At 46.6% G+C, this 25,744-nt stretch overlaps 1 protein-coding gene across 1 annotated transcript in view; it reads left to right on the top strand.

The window, feature by feature from the left end:
- Positions 1–311: 311 nt before the first annotated feature.
- The window catches only part of SQOR (sulfide quinone oxidoreductase), a 97,720-nt gene continuing 72,287 nt past the window's right edge, over positions 312–25,744 (top strand). The window contains exon 1 of the mRNA XM_077471826.1: positions 312–424. The gene's annotated coding sequence lies outside the window, so the exon portion shown is untranslated. The remainder of the gene's footprint in view (positions 425–25,744) is intronic.

Genomic DNA, 25,744 nt, shown 5'->3' with positions numbered 1-25,744 from the left:
TGTACGGGTAATGATGTAATTTTCATGTACATTGATGATGATGTCATTTTCATGTACAGGTAATGATGTCATTTTCATGTACATTGATGATGATGTCATTTTCATGTACAGGTAATGATGATGTAATGATAAAGGTTGAGCTGTACATGGATCTGTACATTGGGATATATAAGGATCTGACTTGCTGGTGGAGGGGGTGATATAGAACAATCGTTGGAATGTGTTCGGTCACACGATGACATCACATGGCAGATCGCTCTGTTTGTACAGGGTGCGATGCATGGCAGTAGCTTGGCCCCGCCCCGTATAGCAGCCAATCAGAGCAATAGAAGGCAGTACAGAAATGAAGGGTGTTAGTGGGCGGAGCTCCGGTGGGACATAAGCTGTGCTCCGGTCACTGGTTGCGCTCCCCGGCCCCGGAGAGGTAAGAGCAGCGGCTGTGTGATGTCTGATCGTCCGATGTGTGTCTCCTCCGATCATACTGCTGATCTGACAGTTCTCTGAGCTCAGGCGGAGGAAATCTTCTTTTACGTTGTTGTAGTTGTGTGTGTGATCTGCACAGGGCTGGATTGGGGCACAAATTTGGCCCCGGAGTTCATCCAGACCAAAACAGTATATATAATGTAGGGGGGAGGGGGGCATTAGGGGGGCATTACTGTGGCAGGCTGTCGCTCAAACCGGCCCACTGGACCAGTGTCTCTCTGGGAAACTCCCGGTAGTCCCGATGGCCGGTACATGCCTGGATCAGCGGATGAAGTTGTAGAGTTTGGGATACAATGTAACATTGTGGGTTGCAGATAAAGATCTGCAGTGTTATCAGTGTATGGAGAATCCTCCCCGCTGTCAGTGTGCACAGTGTACATGTGTGATAAGTGACACTTTTCTAATTGTTGGACAATCAGGCGGTTGAGCCCCCTTATCCCTGACCACCCACCTACAGAAGAGAATGCAGCCACTCCATCGCTGCCTGTCAAACACCTCTGATAAGTGATTCACTGCAGATTGCTCTTCAGAGGGCAAATCTTGTTATGTTTGGGGTCAGTGGGAGAAACACCCCATTTACACCTGTGCTCAATGGAGAAGAGCCCCTTAGATTGTTGGTCGGGGGAGAATGGTCCCATTAAACTGGTGGTCAGGGGGAGAAGGGTCCCGTTACAGTGGTGGTCAGGGGGAGAAGGGTCCCGTGACGCTGGTGGTCAGGGGGAGAAGGGTCCCGTGACAGTGGTGGTCAGGGGGAGAAGGGTCCCGTGACGCTGGTGGTCAGGGGGAGAAGGGTCCCGTGACGCTGGTGGTCAGGGGGAGAAGGGTCCCGTGACGCTGGTGGTCAGGGGGAGAAGGGTCCCGTGACGCTGGCGGTTGGAGGTAAGGAGGTCAATGGAGTGCCCCCCCCCCCAGATTGGTCGTCATTGGAGGCGAACACCCTTTGATTGGGAGTCAGTGAGGGAAGGGCCCTATTACATTGGTGATCAATGGAGACAAGCCCACTTAGAGTTGAGGTAAGGAGGAGAAGGGCGCCAGTACAATGGTGATCAATGGAGATGACCCCCCCCCCCCCCTTAGATTGATGGACAGGTGGAAAAGGGCCCCATTACATTGATGGTCAATGGAGGTGAACCCCCTTTTGATTGGTGATCGGTGGAAAAGAGCCCCATTACATTGGTGGTCAGGGGGAGAAGAGCCCCATTACATTGGTGGTCAGGGGGAGAAGAGCCCCATTACATTGGTGGTCAGGGGGAGAAGAGCCCCATTACATTGGTGGTCAGGGGGAGAAGAGCCCCCTTAGATTGGAGGGGAGAAGAAAAATGCTCCTTACAGTGATGTCCATTAGGAAGAATGTTTCTAACAAATTATATTGGTGATCAATGATGTGAAATCTCCTTACATTGGTGGACAGTAAGAAGAATTCCCCCCTTACAGATAGCTGAAGGGATTGGTGGTGTTGGAACATCTGGATTGCTCATGGAACCAACCTCTGAAGACCCTGTGTTCTCCTAGGTGCAGTGAGATCTAGATGGATACGTTTGTCATCCTCAAAGTTGGTGTTGAGTTTTCACAATTGCTCTTTACTCTCCAAAATCTGCAGGGCTGCACTTTATATAAAATCGCCTTTTCTGTTATATTATTTTCTTGATAATGTAAAGAAATGTAGAACATACAGGGATATATGCTGTCCATGTACATCTATGAGCTGGCTCTGTGTCTCCAATAGTAGAATGTCATTGTGACCTTTGTGGTGACATTACCCCCGTACATCACTAGGGGGGGGGGGGGGGGGGACGTGGAAATTATAGCAGTGCTAAAGTTACATTTTTACTTACCAGACTCCTCCTCCGATCCAGCTCTGCTCCCTCTTCCTCTTCTCATAGGCTACACTGAGAGCAGCGGAAACAGTTGGCTCCTGCTGCGGTCAGTCAAATCCTATGAGGGAGCGAGGGGGGCTGGGCCAAATCGTGATTGGTGTGTCTATGGATGCGCACAGCCCGGCTTAAGTACAGGACCACTCTGAGCGATACCATTACACAGAGCAGGAAAGTATAACATGATTTTTATTTTAATAAAAAAATGCTTTTACAACCTCTGCACACGGGCATATGAATTTATGCTCAAAATTAGCAATTTTAGAACTGGGCAGAAAAAAATGCTTCTAAGTGCATGCGTTTCTACGCCTATGGCTTGCATTTATACACGCAAGTTATGCTCATAAACTCCTCTCAGAACCCACATCTCTTGTGTGGTGTGTGTGTTTTTTTTTTTTTTTTTCTGCCTGTAAACGCATATGGTGTGCATGGATACATAGACTAACATAGAACAGCGTTTAAAGGCGTAATAAAAGCCCCTATGCAGCCTTCAGCCTTAAAGCCCTACTAAATATTGCAGACACATTTTATATGTTAGCGAGGAATGTGCTAAAGAGGGGGTGAGCTGCAAGAACTCAGGAGACACCCGGCAGAGCCTGTGTCACAATGATAGAGCAAGGAAAGATGGCAGTGCAGGACCCGGCGTGTGCCAGTGGAGCAGGGGATGGCAGAAAGGCAATACTCTGTTTGCTGGCCGTGAATGTAAAGAAATAAGAGGAGACAGAAAACGAAAGGGGAGGGGGCTTTGGTGTGCTTTTATATGATTTGGAAATGCTTACTTTGCATTGCGTCATATTTTCAGAGTTAGAACAGTTCTACTTCCTCATGCCTCTTCCTGTTACTTACAATCAGTCCAGACACTTCCTGGGACTTCTATATCTTAACCACTTTCAGACCGGACCATTTTGCTGGTAAATGACCAGAGGTCTTTTTACAATTTGGCACTGCGCTGCTTTAACTGGTAATTGCGCGGTCATGCAATGTTGTACCCAAACAAAATTTGCGTCCTTTTCTTCCCACAAATAGAGCTTTCTTTTGATGGTATTTGATTGCCTCTGCGATTTTTATTTTTTGCGATATAAACGTAAAAAGACCGCAAATTTTGAAAAAAAATGATATTTTCTACTTTTTGTTATTAGAAAAATCCAATAAATTCAATTTTAGTCATACATTTAGGCCAAAATGTATTCAGCCACATGTCTTTGGTAAAAAAAAAGTCAATAATTGTATATTTATTGGTTTGCGCAAAAGTTGTCACATCTACAAACTAAGGTACGTTTTCTGGAATTTACGCAGCTTTTAGTTTACGACTGCCTATCTCAGTTCTTGAGGTGCTAAAATGGCAGGGCAGTACAAAACCCCCCCAAATGACCCCATTTTGGAAAGTAGACCCCCTAAGGAAATTGATAAGTGGCATGTTGAGCCCATCGAATATTTTATTTTTTTGCCTCAAGCGATTGAATAATGACAAAAAAATTTTTTTTTTTTTTTTTTTTACACAAAGTTGTCACTAAATGATATATTGCTCACACATGCTATGGGCATATGTGAAATGACACCCCAAAATAAATTCTGCTGCTTCTCCTGAGTACGGGGATACCACACATGTGGGATTTTTTGGGAGCCTAGCCGCGTACGGGGCCCCGAAAGCCAAGAACCGCCTTCAGGTTTTCTAAGGGCGTAAATATTTGACTTCACTCCTCACTACCTATTACAGTTTTGAAGGCCATAAAATGCCAAGATGGCACAAAACCCCCACAAATGACCCCATTTTAGAAAGTAGACACCCCAAGCTATTTGCTGAGAGGCATTTTGAGTCCATGGAATATTTTATATTTTGCCACAAGTTGCGGGAAAATTACAAACTTTAATTTTTTTTTATTTTTTTTTCACAAAGTTGTCACTAAATGATATATTGCTCACACATGCTATGGGCATATGTGAAATGACACCCCAAAATAAATTCTGCTGCTTCTCCTGAGTACGGGGATACCACATATGTGGGACTTTTTGGGAGCCTAGCCACGTACGGGGCCCCGAAAACCAAGAACCGCCTTCAGGTTTTCTAAGGGCGTAAATATTTGACTTCACTCCTCACTACCTATTACAGTTTTGAAGGCCATAAAATGCCAAGATGGCACAAAACCCCCACAAATGACCCCATTTTAGAAAGTAGACACCCCAAGCTATTTGCTGAGAGGCATGTTGAGTCCATGGAATATTTTATATTTTGCCACAAGTTGCGGGAAAATTACAAACTTTTTTTTTTTTTTTTTTTTTTTTTTTCACAAAGTTGTCACTAAATGATATATTGCTCACGCATGCCATGGGCATATGTGAAATGACACCCCAAAATAAATTCTGCTACTTCTCCTGAGTACGGGGATACCACATATGTGGGACTTTTTGGGAGCCTAGCCGCGTACGGGGCCCCGAAAACCAAGCACCGCCTTCAGGCTTTCTAAGGGCGTTACAGTTTTGAAGGCCATAAAATGCCAAGATGGCACAAACCCCCCCCCAAATGACCCCATTTTGGAAAGTAGACACCCCTAAATTTAGGGGTACACTAGTGAGACTAGGTAATAAATGGCGGGTGCCCTGAAACTATAAAAAAAATAACTAACCAACCAGCGTCACCTGTAACAGTTATATGGTGATCACTGGTGAAAGGGTTAACTAGGGGGCAATCAGGGGGCTTTATGCGGTAGTATATGGGGGTCCCTGGCGCTATAAAAAGCTGCGGCGAACCTAAATACCTACCTGCCTAACTAGCGTCACCTGTGACACTAATACAGTGATCAGAAAAACGATCGCTTATTAGGCTGGGTTCACACTGGAGCGATGTGGGAACGCCACGAATGCGCGGCGGGTTCCCGCATCACATGCCTCCCGGCGGCAGTTCACACTGCCCTATGCGAACTGCTGGGAGTGTCAGTGAAATGTTAATGACACCCCCAGATCAGTTCGCATATCGCAGTTCACACCATGCGATCCGATTCTGCTGCGGACCAAAAAAAGGGTCCCGTGCGAGTTTGCGGCGGGTGCGGCGGGTGCGACACGAATTCAGCCATACTATCTGTATGGCTGAACTCGAATCGCACAGAGATCGGATGTGATTTGCACTGCAGTGCGGTGCGAATCACATTCGTTCTCATAAACCGCTGCAATGTGAACCCTGCCTTAGTGACACTGGCGACGGGGGGTGATCACGGGGTTAAACCTTTATTGGGGGGTTAGGGGGTACCTTAGAACTAAAGGGGGCTAACCCTAACTGCCCTAACAGTTATTACAGTCACAAATGACACCAATGCAAAAAAAAGAAAAAAAAAAAAAAAAGCTATTGGTGTCACTGTGACTGGGGGGGGGCAGGGGTAATTGGGGGGGGGGGTGATCGGGGGGTAAAGGGGGGGTGTGAGTGTGCCTGGCATGTTCTACTGTATGTGTGGTGTGTTGGTGCAACTCACCGAACCTCTCTCCTCGGTGCCGGAACGAAAAATACCGACACGGAGGAGAGAATACATCACTTCCTCTCCTGTGTTTACATTACAGGAGAGGAAGTGATGTCACGGAGGATTTCCATTCGTCGAGAGCGATCGCGAGGGGGTGGCCATGAATGAATGGCGGCAACCTCATCACGGATCGCTCTCGAAGGAATGCCGACCGCCGCAGGCACGGGCAGGCAGGGACTTATATATACGCCCATATGCCTGCCCGTGCCATTCTGCCGACGTATATCGTCGTGCGGCGGTCGGCAAGTGGTTAACCTCCCTGGCGGTATGATTATTTCGGATTTTATGTGCTGAAAGCTGTACAATTATTTTGCTTGGAAATTTGGCGTTTTTATATTGTAGGCCTGTAATTCTTAAGCCGCGTACACACGTAGCCGTCTGTCTGACGTACTTAGTCTGGCGGACGTCCGTCGGAATTTTCGAACGGGCTACTTGCCCACACACGGCACTTTTTCAGCGGACTAATACGCCGTACTAAGTCCGCCGTACTAAGTCCGCCGTACTTTCGAAATGAACGGACTCGCCCACACACGCAGAGGAAAGTCCGCTCATTTCGAGCGCGTCTCCAGGTAGGCGGGGCCCGCGAAGGAGACGTCGCTGGCCCCGCCGCCTGGTATGAACTTAAAGGGGAACCCCCAACGCCGAAAAAAAATCGGCGTGGGGGTCCCCCCAAGTCCACAACAGACCCTTGTCCGAGCACGCTACCCGGCCGGCCAGGAAAGGGGGGCGAGCGAGCGCCCCCCCCCTGAGCCGTACCGGGCCGCGTGCCCTCAACATGGGGGGTGCCTTGGGGAAGGGGGGGCCGCGCGGCCCCCCCACCCCAAAGCACCTTGTCCCCATGTTGATGAGGACAAGGGCCTCTTCCCGACAACCCTGGCCGTTGGTTGTCGGGGTCTGCGGGCGGGGGGCTTATCGGAATCCGGGAGCCCCCTTTAATAAGGGGGCCCCCGGATACCGGCCCCCCACCCTATGTGAATGAGTATGGGGTACAATGTACCCCTACCCATTCACCTGTAAAATAAAAGTACAAAAAAAACACAACACACGAGATAAAATACTTTATTGCACAGCTCCGGGGGTCTTCCGTCTTCGGGGATCTTCTCGCCGGACTCCTCCGCTATCTTCTTGTAGCTCTTTTGCTAGCGGAGGAGTCCGGCTTTCTTCCTCGCCGCCGGCCTCTTCTCCCGACTTCAGGGGTCTTGTCCCCCTCTTCGGTTCTTCTGCCGGGCCACCGCGCCTTCTTATAGCTCTTTTACAGGCGGTGGCCCGGTCTTCTGTCGCCGCTGCCACCTTCCGTTCTTCTTCTTCTCCTGGAGATGTTGACTCGACGCTCTCTCCGGCCACAATGCCAGGGACGCGAGGAAGAAAGCCGGACTCCTCCGCTAGCAAAAGAGCTACAAGAAGATAGCGGAGGAGTCCGGCGAGAAGATCCCCGAAGACGGAAGACCCCCGGAGCTGTGCAATAAAGTATTTTATCTTGTGTGTTGTGTTTTTTTTGTACTTTTATTTTACAGGTGAATGGGTAGGGGTACATTGTACCCCATACTCATTCACATAGGGTGGGGGGCCGGTATCTGCGGGCCCCCTTATTAAAGGGGGCTCCCCGATTCCGATAAGCCCCCCGTCCGCAGACCCTGACAACCAACGGCCAGGGTTGTCGAGAAGAGGCCCTTGCCCTCATCAACATGGGTACAAGGTACTTTGGGGTGGGGGGGCCGCGCTGCCCCCCCTTCCCCAAGGCACCCCCCATGTTGAGGGCACGCGGCCTGGTATGGCTCAGGAGGGGGGGGGCGCTCGCTCGCCCCCCTTTCCTGGCCGGCCGGGTAGCGTGCTCGGACAAGGGTCTGTTGTGGACTTGGGGGGGACCCCCACGCCGATTTGGTTGGTTCCACGCGTTGGGGGTTCCCCTTTAAGTCCATACCAGGCGGCGGGGCCAGCGACGTCTCCTTCGCGGGCCCCGCCTACCTGGAGACCCCCTTCGAAATGAGCGGACTTTTCATCCGGGCGGGAAAAGTCCGCTCATTTCAAAAGTACGGCGGCCTGGCATACACACGGCCGGATTGTCCGCCGAAATGAGAGTACGGCGGGCAGATAGAATTTCGTTTTGCACATCAAAGTCCGCCGTACTGTCGGGTCAAAAAAGTATGCCTGAGGCTACACACGGGGGGGATTGTTTGGCGGACTTGAGTTTGCCGGACTTTTCCACCGGATTGTTTGATCGTGTGTACGCGGCATTAGGAATAACTCACTGAAATCTGTTCAAACCAAAGTCTAGTAGACATTCCGGGTAGGATAAAGTTTGAAACACAAAATTATAATATAATAAATAACTGTAAATAATAACAAATAATAATATAATAAAAATAATACTTTTTATTCAATAAATTTTAGTAATAATCTAATCAAAAACACTGACTTTTTTTTTTTGGCCAAACAAGGGTGCAATATTGGTAGTCATATTGCTTCAGTAAACGTCTCTGGTATGGAAAATTTTAAAACATGGTACAACACAAAGTTCGATGTCAGTCAGGACAGTAGAACCTGGTTTCTTTTCTGATTTTCCTTCCAGTGTCGTCACGCTTAGAGCAGCAAACCACACACATCCTTGTGGGTGCTGCCTTCTTTTCCGTTGGTGGAATGTGGTCCATAAAGTGCCGACCAGTCAGGCGTTCCGGGTTCACAACGCCAGCAGCACGACATCCAGATCTGTTTACAGACATTGGTGTTTGGTGCCTGTGGAATATAAGTTCGGCAACTTTCCAAACAAAGTCTGCATGAACCACAGGCTTGTCACTCAGGAAGGTGCCTGAAGATTTTTTTTGTAATTTTTTTCTGTTGCTTCCTCATGGCTGGGTAAAAAGTCATGGCCTGGTCAGCTCGGTCAACACCTCCCATAGTATGGTTGTAGTCCATCACTACTTGGGGTTTCATTATGTCTTTTTCACCTTTTGTTTGTACCATGATCTAGTAGCCAATAGCTTTGATGTAGAAATTTGATCTGAGCATGCGTGGCACTTTGTGCGATCGGAATTCTCTACACATAATCGGAGTATATCCGATCGGAGCAGTTTGTCGGAAAATATGTCTGGTAAGTTGGAAAATTTGGTCCGACGGATATTCCGACGGTAACAGTCTGATGCATACCACACACAGTCGGAATATCCGACAAAACGCTCCGATCGGACACATTCCAACGGAATCTCCGACCGTGTGTACAAGGGCTAACGGTCCTGTATGCATCCATCTTATGCTGTAAAAGGAACTCGTAGAGTTCTGGAGAACTGTAAAAATTATCTGTGGTTACACAGTAGCCCTGATTCAGCAATGGTTCAATCAGAGTAAGAACGGAAGCGGTTGCCATTCCATAGTTACCGAATCTTTCATTGAACTTGGTTCCTTTCCCGGTGTAAAGTATGGAATTCCATATGTACCCAGTGCTGGATTCACAGAGCATGAATGATTTTATGTCAAAACGTGCTCTCTTGGACGCAATAAACTGTATCCAGCTGAGTCTTCCTTTGTAGGCCATCAGACTTTCATCGATACTGATGTCTCTATCGGGTACATAGGTCTTCTGGAAATTTTGCTGAATTATTTGATATAGCCCCCAAATCTTTTTGAGTTTTGGTGCTGGATGAGAAGACTCGTCGATTTCTTCATTATTCTCAAAGTGCAAATATTTCATTATAAGGGAAAATTTGTACCCCGACATGACGGTGCCAAAAAAAGGAGTTGCTAGCAATTTGTTGGTTGCCCAATACCACTTCTGCAGGAGTTTCCCAACCACTCCCTGCAGAATTATGAGGCCAGAAACTTCCAGATGTCCTCCTTGGTCATTGGTTTCCACTTTCTGCTCCTTGCAAACCTCTGATGCGTAGCAGCTTGTTGTTCGTGTTACCGATTTGTCTCCATAACAATTTTTTTCTATAACCTCATTGGTCAAAAAGAGTTGGAGGTATGCCAATAGGTTGTCATCTTCCACATCCACTTTGATACCTGGTGTTCCAGTAAATTAAATCTTGGGGGCGCTGCATGCTCCGTACCGCAATCAATCAAGCACCAAGTCCGCACATCACTGGGCAAAGTCACGGGATCATCGCAAAAATCGCTTTCCGTGCCTGATGACTAACTTCCCCATGAATCGCTATCACTCACTTCTGCAAGCGATTCTGTATCGCTGCCGCTGTTTTCAAACAGGTCATATGCTGCTTTTGACGTAGAGGCACGCTTTTTTGATGTCATGGTCCCTCTGCAGTTTCCAGACACAAAGTACAGTAAAACTGCAGGCAAGGGCACTGGATAAAGCAATGTGGGCAAGCTAAGGTCAATTTTATTATAGTAATATAATCCAATAGGATTACAATGTATCAGTGTGTTTTCTGTTTTATACTTTTTGAATTTGGCGCTGGTTCCACCTCCCTGCGTCGCTACGCTCACAGGGAATGGAAGCCAGGGCACACAGTGCATCGGGCGGAAGATCCGCCCACCGTACACAGCGGGGATACATCGCAGGATCCCGGAGACAAGGTAAGTAATGCCTTTCTGGATCCAGCGAAGCAATCCCGAGTGTGGCTCGGGGGTTACCGCTAATGGTACAAAAATCTCACCCCGAGCCACACTCGGGAATACCGCCGGGGGTGGTTAAAGTGGAACATTATGCTAGGAAATGAAAATGGACGAACAGGCAAGATTTTTAATCCAGAAGAGACCTGCTTTCTCTTTTCTGCAGTAAAGCTACTTACCTGCCTATTTGCCCCGGTACAGTGAGCTGTGCATGCAGTGGCGGCCCATGCATTGTGGGCTCATGGGCGTGATCCCCCCCCAATCCATGCGCCCAGCCCCTTTCAGGACGCCGGATGAATGGATTTCTATGGCGAGGTGGGAGGGGGTGGTACTTTTTGAAGCAACTGATTAGAGCCAGAGGCTCTAATAGGCTTCCAAATAGGGTATGCTTGTGGCGCAGAGAGTGCGCCCTGATCCCTCCCAATTGTGTGACCATAGCGAATACATTTTCTCTATTTTCCTGGGACTCCTGAATGGGGGGCACAAAAAGCAATAAAAACCGACAGGTGTTCTAATGCCGTGTACACACAGGCAGATTTTTCTACAGCAAAGGTCAAACGGAACAAATCCGTCAGACAATTCGACCATGTGTGGGCTTTATCGGACCTTTGCTGTCGAAAAATCAGACAGACTTTAGATTTAGAACATGTTTCAAATCTTTCCGGTCGAAAAATCAGTTCGTCTTTATGCTAGTCCGACGGACGAAAACCCAAGCTATTGGCTACTGGCTATAAACTTCCTTATTCTATTCCTGTCATACGTCATCACGTTCGAATCCGTCGGACTTTGGTGTGATTGTGTGTGTCCAAGTCCGTTCGTCCGGAAAGTCCATCGGATGTCCGCTGAAAGTCCGTCGGGAAGACCGTCAGACATAGTCTGCCGGAAAGTCAGTTCGTGAGTACACGGTATAACTCCCCTCTACTCAGGCCCAAAACTAAAAAAAATGTTTTGACTTTGAAATATGGTATTTAGTTCATAGGCCTCGTGCACACATGAGCTTGTGTTTTAATGTTTTTATTTTTTTATGCCTTTAAATGCACCTCCATGTAATGCTCTATTCACACTAATGCAAGGAAATTTTTTAACATGGGTTCTTATGGAACATGTTCACATCAATGCATTTTTGTGCCTCTGCGTTTTTGGAAAGGGTCGGGGACTTATTGTTCCGCAAAATGCAGCGTTTTGCATGTAATAGACTTCAATGGATCCGCATCAATAATGCAAGTACCGCGTCTTTGCTGCAATTTGCATTTTTATTTTCACTTTTTTTTTTTACACTGTATATAGCTGGTTACTAAGGAAGGGGCCAGGAAGCTGGCCGCCATGTCCTTAACAACCAACGATCATCAGCTGTCAGCGGGCTTCCCCCCTTAATGTAAAAAAAAAAAACAGCATGCCCCCCCCCCCCCCCCAGGCCTTTACCAGGCCCTTGAATCTAGTATGGATACGGAGGGAACCCCCCACGGCAAAATGTTTTCAAAAAATGGAGTGGGGCCCCCAAAATCCATACCGGACCCAGCAGGTCAGGAAAGGGAGGGGATGAGCCAGTGAGAGTACAGCTTGTATAGCAGTGTAAATTTGCCATTAATGTCTAAACCTCTGGCAAGAAACGTAAGTAAACCCCTATGTGAAAATGTCCTAATTTGGCCCAATTAGCCATTTTCCCTCCCGCTGTGTCATGTGACTCGTTAGTGTTATAAGGTCTCAGGTGTGAATGGGGAGCAGGTGTGTTGAATTTAGTGTTATCGCTCTCACTCTCTAATACTGGTCACTGGAAGTTCAACATGGCACCTCATGGCAAAGAACTCTCAGAGGATCTGAAAAAAATTATTGTTGCTCTACGTAAAGATGGCCTAGGCCAGTGATGGCGAACCTTGGCACCCCAGATATTTTGGAACTACATTTCCCATGATGCTCAGCTACACTGCAGAGTGCATGAGCATCATGGGAAATGTAGTTCCAAAACATCTGGGGTGCCAAGGTTCGCCATCACTGGCCTAGGCTATAAGAATTTTGCCAAGACCCTGACCCTGACACTGAGCTGTAGCATGATGGCCAAGACCATACAGCAGTTTAACGTGACAGGTTCCACTCAGAATAGGCCTTGCCATGGTCGACCAAAGAAGTTGAGTGCACGTGCTCAGCGTCATATCCAAAGGTTGTCTTCGGGAAATAGATGTATGAGTGCTACCAGCATTGCTGAAGAGGTTGAAGGGGTAGGGGGTCAGCCTGTCAGTGCTCAGACTATACACCACACACTGCATCAAATTGGTCTGCATGGCTGTCATTCCAGAAGGAAGCCTCTTCTAAAGATGATGTACAAGAGAGCCTGCAAACAGTTTGCTGAAGACAAACAGACTATGGACATGGATTACTGGAACCATACCCTGAGGTCTGATGAGACCAATATAAACGTATGTGGTTCATATGGTGCCACACATGTGTGGCAGCAACCAGGTGAGGAGTACAAAGACAAGCGTGTCTTGCCTACAGTCAAGCATGGTGGTGGGAGTGTCATGGTCTGGGGCTGCATGAGTACTGCCGGTACTGGGGAGCTACAGTTCATTGAGGGAACCATGAATGCCAACATGTACTGTGACATACTGAAGCAGAGCATGATCCCCTCCCTTCCGAGACTGGGCTGCAGGGCATTATTCCTACATAATGACCCCAAACACACCTCCAAGATGAACACTGCCTTGCTAAAGAATCTGACCGTAAAGGTGATGGATTTGCCAAGCATGTCTTTAGACCTAAACCCTATTGAGCATCTGTAGGTCTCTAACATCCACCAGCTCTGTGATGTCACCATGGAGGAGTGGAAGAGGACTCCAGTGGCTACTCAAAAAAAAAAATATCTAAAAATGTTCCTAAAATTTTTTTTTTTTTAACTTAACAGAAATGCCTGTTGCTAGGCAGATTGTCCTATTCCACTGTGATCTTCTGTCTTCTCCTCCTCACGTCGTCTTCTTCTAGTGAATGGGGTGCCGTGTGTTCTGGGACCTGTGTGTGTCCCAGAACACAGCGCGCCCCATTCACAAAGCTCTACGTGACTCGCGCATGTGCTGTAGGAAATGGGCAGTGAAGCCGCCAGGCTCCACTGCCTGTTTCCCTTAGTTGGAATGGCGGTGCCGTGACCCAAGAGCCAAGGTATGGTCGGCCTCAGGCAGCCGACATCACGGGCACCCAGGACAGGTAACTGTGCTTATTAAAAGTCAGCAGCTACAGTGTTTGTAGCTGCTGACTTTAAAAAAAAAAAAATTTCCCAGCTGGCCCTCCCCTTTTAAGCAACATTCATGCATCGCCTGCTTCCAGTAATGTGATATGTTTAGGTCTCCTAGTCCTTTACAGCACTATAAATGTATAAATAACCATGGGCACAGAATGCACTTATCATACTTCCACTGTAAGAGTGAACAATTCAGACCCCTGACTGCTCTGTACTTCTGGCTGCATGCCAATGCTTGTACTTCTAGCAGGCGTGTAAAAAAAAATTGCCTAGTCATTATGGACTGGCTAAAATGAACATATCTGTGTGAACTGAATCTGTAAAGGAAATATTTCCACGTTGCAATATAAGACTGTAATGTGTTTGATAAAATGGTTCTAAAGGTAAAAAGTGTTTTTTTTTTTTTTTTTTTGTTTTACCTTAAAGCGGTTCTGCACCTTTAAAAAAAATATTAAAAGCCAGCAGCTACAAATATTGCAGCTGCTGACTTTCAATAAATTCACACTTACCTGTCCCAGGGTCCAGCGATGTCGGCGGCAGATGACGAGCGATCGCTCGTCTCTCTGCTGCCCCCGCCGCTATCCTCTGTCAGGGAATCGGGAAGTGAAACGTTGCGGCTTCCCTGCCCGGTTCCCTACTGCGCATGTGCGAGTCGCGCTGCGCGTCTCTGCTGGTCCCCGCTGTGTCCTGGGAACTGTGTGTTTCCCAGAACACAACGGGGGAGGGGGGCGGGGCATCTGCGGTGGTCTGTCCCGGAAGTGGGTGCAGATACCTGGATTATCCAGGTAACTGCACCCCCCTCCCCCCTGAAAGGTGCCGATTGTGGCACCGGAGGGGGGGAGGGATCAGATGAGCGGAACTTCCACTTTTGGGGGGAGAACCACTTTAATACATTCTCAGCATTGAAGCGGAACTTCGCCCAAAAGGAATTTCTGCTTATCTGCCTCCCTCCCTTCAACTTTTGTTCATTTTTTGGGATAGAATGCAAAATCAGTGGGTGCCCTGAGCCCTGACGCTTGCCACGTCGCCAACCGCCAGATGCAGCGCGTCACTTGCAACTGGTGCCTGCCGCCAGACGTAGCATCAGGGCAATGCCAATATGACTATGCAGCCTCTCCCCAGCGCTACCTCTTCAGCCTGTTCACAAATCAGCAGGCAGCCAGCATGAGATTCTCAAGGAGCGGGAACCCTACAATCGGCACATGCGCAGTTGACAGTAGGGTTCCCTCCTATGAGACTCTAATGTGTCGTTGATCTCGTAGGAGGTGGACCCAGCTCACACAAGGACAGGAAGCAATGATGCAAGTGGCATGCCACCATGTAAACAAACAGCCTCTGCTCCCAGAGTCAGTGCAGCCCGGTGTCTGACAGGTTATGGACCACTACAGGCCTAGGCGGTCCGAGTGGAAGTTCGGCCCCCCACCCTTTTGGGACACGTCACAGGTCTCAGAAGGCTGCAGGACCATTCCCAAAACACAGCACAGCTCACACATGCGCAGTGGGAAGCTGGTTATGAAGCGACAAGGAGTCACAGCGAGCTTTCCACACTAAACAATGCTGGTGCCGGGGACCCAAAGATTGTTGAAGAACTGGCCCGAATGAGGACGGCACTGGTTCCCTGGAGAGGTAAGTATTCTTTTATTAAAAATCAGCAGCTACAGTATTTGTAGCTGCTGACTTTTTTTTTTTTTCTTCTCCTTTTCTTTTTAAAGCGGGATTGCACTGTGGAAAAAAAATATTAAAAGCCAGCAGCTACAAATACTGCAGCTGCTGACTTTTTTAATAAATGGACACTCACCGGTCCCGGGGTCCAGCGATGCCGATCGCTCGGCTCTCGGCTGCTGCTGCCGCCACCATTCTAGGTAAGGGAATCAGGAAGTGAAGCGCTGCGGCTTCACTTCCCGGTTCCCTACTGTGCATGCGCGAGTCGCACAGCGCAATAGGAGTTGTTCGCGCTGTCTCTGGGACCCGTGTGTGTCCCAGCAGACAGCGTCAGGGACAGGAAGAGGCATAGACTCCCGTGGGAGTCTATGCCCGGAAGTCGGTGTAAATACCTGTCCTTGACAGGTATCTGCACCCCCCTCCCCCTTGAAAGGTGCCAATTATGACACCGGAGGGGGGGAGGGATCCGATCAGCGAAAGTTCAACTTTAGGGTGGAACCCCGCTTTAAAGATCCTATTTAGCCTAGGTTATTATTTTTATTTATCCTTTAGAATCACTTTAATGTCTTTAACAGTTAAAATAAAATAGCCAAAAAATGTTGCATTCTACAGCATACCACATACAGGAGAGTGAGGGCTGTGTTTAAATCCACGAGGATGTACAGGTGTCCCATTCATGTCTATTGAGACGCAGCAGCTGCACACAAAGCCGCTGCTCCCCAATTTGACACCCGCATTGGTGCGGCGGCTTGGACACCTAAGCTAACAGCAACAGTTCTTACACATAGTTGGCTGGGGGCAGTAAAAAGAGGCATCAGAGTCCCAGTTTTACTACCCCTCCTCCACCCCCCTAAATTCTAACATTACAGCAGGTCTCAAGTCCTGCGGGAACGGCGTCCCTGCACTTTTTTCACAGCAGGAAAGCCGTTCCCTTTGCAGGACTGAATGTCAAGATGCCTGCAGAGTAGCGCAGCAAGTGCCTGTCTGTAGTAAGTTTTCTCTCATGTCATGCAGCACTGCTCGCTCCCCGGTGGCCCCTCCTCTCTTCTTGTCTATCCTCATTGGCTTGTGACATCATCTGGGATAGAGGAGAGGAGGGGCCGCTGGGGAGCGAGCAGCGCTGCATGACATGAGAGAAAACTTGCTACTGACAAACGCTTCCTGCGCTACTCTGCATGCTGGCTAGTAAGATCCCCTGATGTGCCCTAATGTGCTATGTGCCCTAAAGTGCCCCATGCCCTGATGTGCTATGTGCCCCGTGGCCTGATGTGACATGTGGCCTGATTTGCCCCGATGTCCTATTTTTTTTTTTTTTTTGGTGGGGGAGTGGATCTTGGGTGGGAGTTCCCACACTTTTTTTCCCCAGGACTTGACCCCTGCATTACAGCCAGATTGGGCTGGACACATGCCACAAGCTGATGCTTTGCTTGGCGTCCATGGCAATTTTATCTTGGCTTTCAGAAGTCCTGTCAGTCAAACGCCTGTAAGGAGGAGGTGTGGGCATGGCTTACTGGCACTGTGTGTGTTTATGGATGCACACAGCGTTGCTCGGGAGCACTTGTGCACAGGTGATCCCTTAGCACCCACCTCTTGCTAAGGAGACACCTCAAGGAGGGAGAAGCTGACAGCACTGGTGGGGGATTCCAAAAGAGGAGCCAAGGGACCTTTCTGTGCTCTATTTAAAAAAAATTTGAGAAATTACTGCGCTAAACCACAATGTAACAAAAAGGCTGCTAACACTGAAACAAATTCCAGACAATATGTAAAAAACAAAGTGTAGCGCTAAATATAATGGTATAACGGCAATAAATTGAAATAATAAATGTGTATAAACAAGTATAGTGAACGTGCAAAAGTCACTGGTGTGAACAAAGTTTTTTGTGAAAGTTCAAATAAACATAGAAGAAACGACTGGAAAAACGTGTCCATCTAGTACATAACTTGTGAATCCTCAATGGAATTGGTGGTGGTGCAAACATTATGTGACTAGCTTTGAAGCTGTAGAAGTAAAGGAATCCTCTATCAAAGTAGTATGGATGGGTACTCTTACCGGATAAGGTGGACCCACTTACCAGCGGTAGTGGGTCAATCAGGCTTGTGTAGGCTGAATGCCTTAGGGTTAAGAGTTGGCAAGAAGAAGTTTGCTCCAAGTGGGGTCGTTCTACTCCTCAATAATGATGGTCCAACCACAGTTCCTGGAATGGCTCTCAAAAAGGCATGGAACCTCCATCTAATAGGGGAGCTGTCTAGAGGTCAATGGTGTATACAGATGGGCTCAATCGAACCGGGGTAAAGATAAGAAAAAAAAAAATGGAAGGGCTCGATATGTCGCAGGTCAAAAATGGAGAGGTTTTAATTTTAAAAAGTACAATACATCATAATAGATGAGTACAAAAATACTGGTTATCACAAGTTTGTAAAAGAATAAAAAGCAATATGTGGAGCAATAGTAGCAATCCCGACATGTTTAGTCCAAACGGACTTCAACTGGGGCATAGCGTTGCTCCCCCACATTGCTCGCATTTATAGGGTATTCTAATGAACATGTGATATGAAAAGAGTAGGCTCCAACCTCTGTATGTAAACCGGAAGTAGTAGCCCTCACCTCGGTTCCCTATCTCATTGTGGGGTATGTTAGAGCTTTGGTGCACACGCAGAGGAACAAAGGGACGGTTGCACCTGTGATGCCCAACCGAGAAGTAATTAGCATAAAACCACTGGGTTAGTCACATGCATGGGCAACCGGAGGTAGGGTCAAAGGGGGTCAAGTGCCCCCCCTGGAATTGAGGATCAGATCTTAAATTCGGCACAGTTGCATCGCTATCGGGGCTTCCTGCCTGCTCCGTTCTGTTCCTTCCCTATTGGCCATAACTGAGGGCCAATCAAAGGAGACTAGGAGAGGAGAACATCATGGGACATGTAGTCCCAAAGATTGGCTGCCCCATTTTCCACAGGGAGGAGGCTACAACTCGATCAACAAAGAGAAAGAAAGAAACTGCAGTATGCAAAAAAGCTGAGGGAGAGAGTGCTACAGGCCAAAGAGTGTGCCGGGTGGAAGCCAGAGAGATCAGCGTACAGACATGCTACACTACTGACCAGAGTTGCCCCCGGGGGACCCAGAGTGATCAATCAACCAGCCAGAGGGATCACTACTGTAGTTTCGCTGGGTCTGGTAAGAAGGCCTGTTGGTCATTATCCATTACTTATCCTAGGCACTGTACTACGTCTGCAGTCTCTGACCATGATAATGACATTGTCAAAAAGGGGCAGTGCATGGGTGACCCTAAAATGATGCCCCCCCTGAAAAAAGTTCTGCGGACACCCATAGTCACATGGTAAGGTATACATTCACATCCAGACAGCTTAGGTGTCCTTAGCGTCATAGCGTGAGTTATAGGGACATTCATGAATAAAATGCGCTCTAGATTGCCACCTAGAGGCCCAAACAGTCTCTCTGTGTAGAAAGGCAGTGTGACTATGGAAGTGTGAATTGAAATGCTATGGATAAGGTCGCTGGTTGAGAAAATATAAATCCAAAAACCGTATTATATTATATAAGAAATATACATCATGAAAATCCAATACGAAAAATAAATATCATAAAATTGTACATAAGAGTATGGCAGGCTGAACACAACATTAAACCATATTAAGCTTGATTAACAAACCAAGTAATGTCCCAATCTACATTCAAACCAAACAGCAAATAGGCCTGTAATTCATGAATCCAATAAGTTTAAAGATGGGATATCTCCCATAGGCAGGTGTGTGTGTGTGTATGTATGTATGTGTGTGTGTATATGTGTGTATGTGTGTGTGTATGTGTATATATATATATATATATATATATATATATATATATATATATATATATATATATATATATATATATATATATATATATATATATATATATATATAATTTGTGTCACATTAAAGTGGTAATAAACTCTGTACTACCATTTGTACCTACAGGCAAGCCTATAAGGCTTCCCTGTAGGTATTGTGAATATCTCCTAAACTTACACAGTTTATGAGATATTTAGGTTGGATTCACACCTATGCATTTTTAGTGCATTTTGCAGATTTGCACTTCAGTCCATTGTTTCCTATGGAACAAGTTTTGTAGTGCAAATATGCAAAATGCAAAAAGCACTAAAAATGCATAAGTGTGAATCCAGCCTAAGAGTGCATGCAAGCCGGTGATGTTAAAGCGGAGGTCCACCCTAAAGTGGACCTTCCGCTCATCGGAACCCTCCCCCCCTCCGGTGCCACAATCGGCACCTTTCAGGGGGGAGGGGGGTACAGTTACCTGGATAATCCAGGTAACTGCACCCACTTCCGGGATAGCTCTCTGCGGAAAGGGGCGTAACTTACGCCCCTTCCCGCAAGTGCCCGCCCCTTCCCACAAGTGCCCCGCTGCCTGCTGGGAAACGCACAGATCCCAGAGGCAGCGGGGAGCGTCCTTATTGCGCAGCGCGATTCGCGCATGCGCAGTAGGGAACTCCCATACCCAAGATGGCGGCGGCAGCACTCGAGTGTCGATCTAGAGATCGGCTTCGGGTGCCGACATCGCGGGAGCGCTGGACAGGTAAGTGTCACTATTTTAAAAGTCAGCAGCTGCAGTATTTGTAGCTGCTGGCTTTAAAAAAAAAAAAAAAACGCGGAGTCCCGGTGGACTCCCGCTTTAACGGCGCATGCGCTCTGAGGCCTGGTTCACACCTATGCAGGATGCAGTTTGCATATTGCAGGTGCATTTTGCAATACAAATTTTTGATCCATTGACGTCTATGGAACCAAAAACCAGAAAAAAGTCCCTGGCCCTTTCCATAAAATGCACAGATGTGAACTACATCCATAGGAAACCGTCATAAATGGACTGTAGTGTTTCTGCAAAACTGAAAATGCACTAAATAATGCATAGGTGTGAACCAGGCTTTAAGGCCCGGCACACAGTGCTGGATCTTCAGAGTCCATGACGTAAATGACGGTCCCCCACGCTCATGGGTGGGAGTGATGTCATCGCACCCCCGGCCACTCCTAATCTGAAGGATGTGAACCTGGAAGGAAGACCGGGGGAAGATGTCAGCCCCCCCCCCCCCAGTTTAGATGGAGGGCATCCTTCTAAGGTAAGTCTCTCATACTGTGCTAGTATGCGACGCATACTAGCACATTATGATGTTGCCTTTCAGGAAATTTTTTTTTTTCATTAACTACGGCTTACTACAACTTACGACATGCTCTTTTTTTTTTCTTTAATTTGCTTATGGGAACTTTACCCTAGTGTAGACTGTCACAGACAATTTTATCTTGTACGCCTTTCACACCACTTGTAGTATTTATATAGCTCATGTGACCAATCTTTTATTGAGGAGAACGTGCAGGAAGACACAGAACAAGAACATGTCGTCATCACAGGGGATGGAAAGGATCTGATTTATTGCTGGAGAATGAGGTGTGGTCCTCTGGAGTGTGAAGGAGTCCTGGAATCTTGTATTTATGTGCTATATGTTCTGTGGAACCTGTTCTTGTAGGGAAGCTAGAGGAAAAAAACGAAACCAGATCTTGCCTGACCCATGACCCCTGACATATGACCGAATGGATGCAATGAACACAGCTTCAGTTTAGTCACTGAAAGGCCCTTTCACACAGGCACTGGGGGTGGGGTAAAAACTGGTAGCAGAGGCACACTTTTATTGCCCCCTGTAATTCTACTATTAAACTTGCCATACATTACAATTTTCTTATTCAATTTCCTTTAGATTTACCTTCAACAATGTAGTGCAAGGGCCTGCCTGATTGCAAACAAATTGAAAGTGATTAGGCTTGACCTCATAGTAGATGTTTTTGGTAAATCTAAAGGAAAATTGTAAAAGAAAATTGTATAATGCATGGCCAGACTAAGGCTCGATTCACATCTCTGCATGTTGCTTTTGAGCGTTTTTGCAGTGCTTTTTGTGGTGCTTGCCGCGTTTTTGGACACGCGTATTTGCCACGTTTTGCGTTTTTTTTTTTTCGTTTGTTTTTTTTTACACTATGTTTGCTTAGCAACCAGATATATACAGTGAAAAAAATGGGAAAAAAAACGCGGTAAAAACGCGGTACTTGCGTTTTTGATGCAGGTCTATTGACTTCTACTACATGCAAAACGCTGCATTTTGCATGAAATAGTCCCCGACCCTTTCCAAAAACGCAGAGGCACAAAAATGCATTGATGTGAACATGTTCCATAGGAACCCATGTTAAAAAATTTCCTTGCATTTATGCAAAATGCATAAAAAAAACGCGCTAGTGTGAATCAAGCCTAAGGTTGGATTCACACCTATGCCTTTTTAGTGCTTTTTGCATATTTGCACTACAGAACGTGTTCCATAGGAAACCATATTAAATGGACTGTAGTCAGGGCAGGACTTAGGGTGGTGGGGGCCCCTGGGCTTGATCCACTTTCGGGCCCTACCTTGTGTACATTACAGCATTTATCTGCGTATAACACCCACCCCAAGTTTGGGAGGGAATTTTAAGGAAAGAAACTTTTAGGAGGGAAGTTTAAGGAAAAAACGTATATTTAAATGCCCATCATTGCAGCCTTATCAGTGTTCATCTGCAGCCTTGCCCATCCATCTGCAGCCTTGTCCAGTGTCATTTGCAGCCTTGTCATTGCAGTCTTGCAGTTTAAAAATGGCGCAGCTGAGATACAGAGTCCTGTGTATCTCAGCGGCTCTTGGGTCCTCTCGGCGGCTCTCGGGTCCTCTTGCAGCCCCGAGCGGAGCTGAGAGTAGCCAAGTGTACTTGGCTTGGCTAACACTCACGCCCAGTCCCTGTTATGTCCTTCATAGGGCAGAACTAGGCGTGACTGTGAGTGGAGCTGAGCCGAGTACACTCGGCTATGTATCTCGGCAGGGCCCACGGGGCCCCCTATTGGGTGGGGCCCATGGGCTTGAGCCCAGTCAAGCCCAATGGTAAGTCCAGCCCTGACTGTAGTGCAAATCTGAAAAATGCAAAAAGCACAAAAAATGTATACGTGTGAATCCAGCCTTAGGCTCGATTCACATCTATGCATGTTGCTTTTGAGCGTTTTTGTAGTGCTTTTTGCAGTACTTGTCACATTTTTGCACACACGTTTCTACCGCAATTTTGCCACGTTTTGCGTTTTTTTTAACACTGTGGTTGCTTAGTAACCAGCTATATACAGTGGGAAAAAAAAATGCAAATTGCGGCAAAATTGCCGTAAAAACGCGGCACTTGCATTTTTTGATGCGGGTCCATTGACTTCTATTACATGCAAAATGGTGCATATTGCATGAAAATAAGTCCCCGACCCTTTCCAAAAAAACGCAGAGGCACAAAAATGCATTGATGTGAACATGTTCCATAGGAACCCATGTTAAAAAATTTCCATGCAAAATGCATCAAAAAACACGTTAGTGTGAATCAAGCCTAAGGCTCCATGCTCACTGGAGCTCATAAACTGCAGTTTATTGGAGTTTGGGCTTTTTTTTTTTTTTAAAAGCCCATAAACTCCACTCTATGTTAGCCTATGTGTCCATGCACACATGTACGTTTTTTTAGCTTTAATGAGCAGTGGAGTTTATGGGCTTTTTTCTGAATGCCAGAAATTCGCATTCAAAGTGCCGTTTTTCACCGCCGATAAATGCTTATAAACGCTCATAAACACGCATTAATTAGTGTTCGGCATTCTATTTCTTCAATGCATTGTGGGAGTTTGAAATGCACTGAGGGATTTTTGGAGTGTCCTTTTTGGAATGTATTTTTATTGAAAACGCTCATAAACGCTAGTACAAAACGCTGTTGAAAGCATGTTTTTCAACCAGCGTTTTCTGCCAGCAATCTGGCGTCCAGAAAAAGCTTTTTTGAGCTTCAGTGTGCATGGAGCCTAAGGCTGCATTCACACCTATGCATTTTTAGTGCTTTTTGCATTTTGCAGGTTTGCTCTACAGAACGTGTTCCATAGGAAACCATGGTAAATGGACTGTAGTGCAAATCTGCAAAATGCGAAAAGCACTAAAACTGCATAGGTGTGAATCCAGCCTTAGGCCTGATTCACACTTATGCATTTTTTTTTTTTTTGTGATTTTTTTTTTTTTTTCATTTTGAAGATTTGCACTACAGTCTATTTTTCCTATGGAACACATTCTGTAGTGCAAATCTGCAAAAAGCACTAAGGCTGGATTCACACCAATGCATTTTTAGTTCTTTTTGCAGATTTGCACTACAGATCGTGTTCCATAGGAAACCATGTTAAATGGACTGTAGTGCAAATCTGCAAAACGCGAAAAGCACTAAAACTGCATAGGTGTGAATCCAGCCTAAGGCTGCTTTCACACTGAGGCGTCGGCGGTGAAGCGCCGCTATTTTTAGTGGTGCTTTACTATCGTTTTTGTGGATGTTTTCGGTTGCTAGCAGGGCGCTTTTAACCCCCACTAGCAGCCGAAAAAGGGTTAAAATGACCCGCAAAGTGGCGATTTTCCAGCAGTTAGGCAGCACTGCCAATTCATTTCAGTGGGCAGGGGCGCTTTAGGAGTAGTGTATACACCGCTCCTTCACCGTTCCAAATATGCTGCTTGCAAGAGTCTTTTTATTGTCCTGCCAGCGCATCGCCTAAGTGTGAAAGAACTCAGGCTTTCACGCTGAGACTGCAGGGGAGACGTTTTTCAAGCACTATTTTTAGCCCAAAAGCACCTGAAAAAATGCCTCAGTGTGAAAGGGGTCTAAAAATACATAGGTGTGAATCAGGCCTAACAGGGCTGCACTCATGCACCGCCCAGGGTGTTTTTATCTGCAGAGTTTGACAGGCGCCGCCACCTCTTAAACTTGGAGAAAAGATGGGTATCCGTGCATCACTGGAATTTTTTTCCCTTGCCTTCTCTCCCTTCCCTCTCTCGCTTTTGGATATGTTTTTTAATTCAATAGTATTTTCTGGTTTCTAGGTTAGGCCACACTGATTTTATACATCCCAGGAGTCTTCAGCAGGGGAGGGGGGGCTCAATCAGCTAAGACTGCCTGAGCTAAGAGCAGATGGATTCCAGGAAGTAAATGCTACATGAGTAATCTACCCTTACTCAAGATGGCCAGGGCCAGAAATGCTAAGTGGTGTTTTTTGGAGTGATTTCTCAAAAAAATAAAGCATGGAGACATAGATGGGTGAGGGAGTTTTGTTTTGACTATTAAAAGTGAATCAAATATTAAATAAAGAATTAGAAAAATGTAAATAAATTATAATTTTCAGTCTGTGGTGCGCAGTCAGACATTTTTTATCACATTGGGAGGTTTTCCAGTCTTCTATAAACAAGGAAGGTTCAAAGTTCCTTTACTGTCAGCCTGTGAAAGGAGAGCATTTACTACTTCAACCTCCTTCCTCCTGGAGATATGTCTTCTTATCCATTTATTGATTACAGATATTTATACTGCACTGGAAGTGTATGCAGAGCTTTACATATCAGTCCCTGTCCTCAAGGAGCTTACAATCTAAGGTCCCTAACTGTCATTCATTCATACACATACTAGGGCCAGTCTTGAGTGGGGTCAGTTAACCTACCTGCATGTCTTTGAAGTGTGGGAGGAAATGGGTGTACCCAGAGGAAACCCACACAGTCACAGAGAGAACATTAAGACTTTATCTTCATATTCTAAAAGTGATATTAACCACTTCAATACCAGGCACTTTCCCCCCTTCATGCCCAAGCCAACTTTCAGCTTTCAGCGCTGTTGCTTTTTAAGTGACAATTGCGCTGTCATGCTACACTGTACCCAAACAAAATGTTTATATTTATCTTCCCACAAATAGAGCTTACTTTTGGTGGTATTTAATCACCTCTGGGTTTTTTATTTTTTGCTAAACAAATAAAAAATGACTGAAAATTTTGAAAAAAAGGTTTTTGTTTCTGTTATAAAATTTTGTAAATAAGTATGTTTCGCCTTCACTGACGAGCACTGATAAGGCACCAATGAGGTGGCACTGATATGCGACACTGATAGGCACTGAAAGGCTGCACTGATGGGTACTTATGGGTGGGACTGAAAGGCTGCACTAATGGGTGCTTATGGGTGGCACTGAAAGTCTGCACTGATGGGTGGCACTGAAAGGCTGCACTGATGGGTGCTTATGGGTGGCACTGAAAGGCTGCACTGATGGGTGCTTATGGGTGGCACTGATGGGCATGAATGGGCACTGATAAGGAGGCACTAATAGGCATCACTGATAAGGAGGCACTGGCAGGCATTAGTGATGGGCACCAATTGTCACCATTTGTGGGCACTGGCACCATTTGTGAGCACAGATTGGCATCTCTGGTGCCCATGGGTGGAATACTTGGTGGTCATCAGTGGTGGCCATCTCTGGTGGTCCTGGGTGGGCATCCTCCGGGAGGGCTACGCTAATAATTAATCAGCACAGACCCCCTCCC

Source organism: Lithobates pipiens, unplaced genomic scaffold (assembly GCF_037356315.1).
Source record: "Lithobates pipiens isolate NorthernLeopardFrog02 unplaced genomic scaffold, aLitPip1_a1.2 Scaffold_8, whole genome shotgun sequence".
Classification (NCBI taxonomy): Eukaryota; Metazoa; Chordata; class Amphibia; order Anura; family Ranidae; genus Lithobates; species Lithobates pipiens.
The sequence above is the reverse complement of the archived record's forward strand: the minus strand, read 5'-3'. Positions and strand labels throughout refer to the sequence as shown.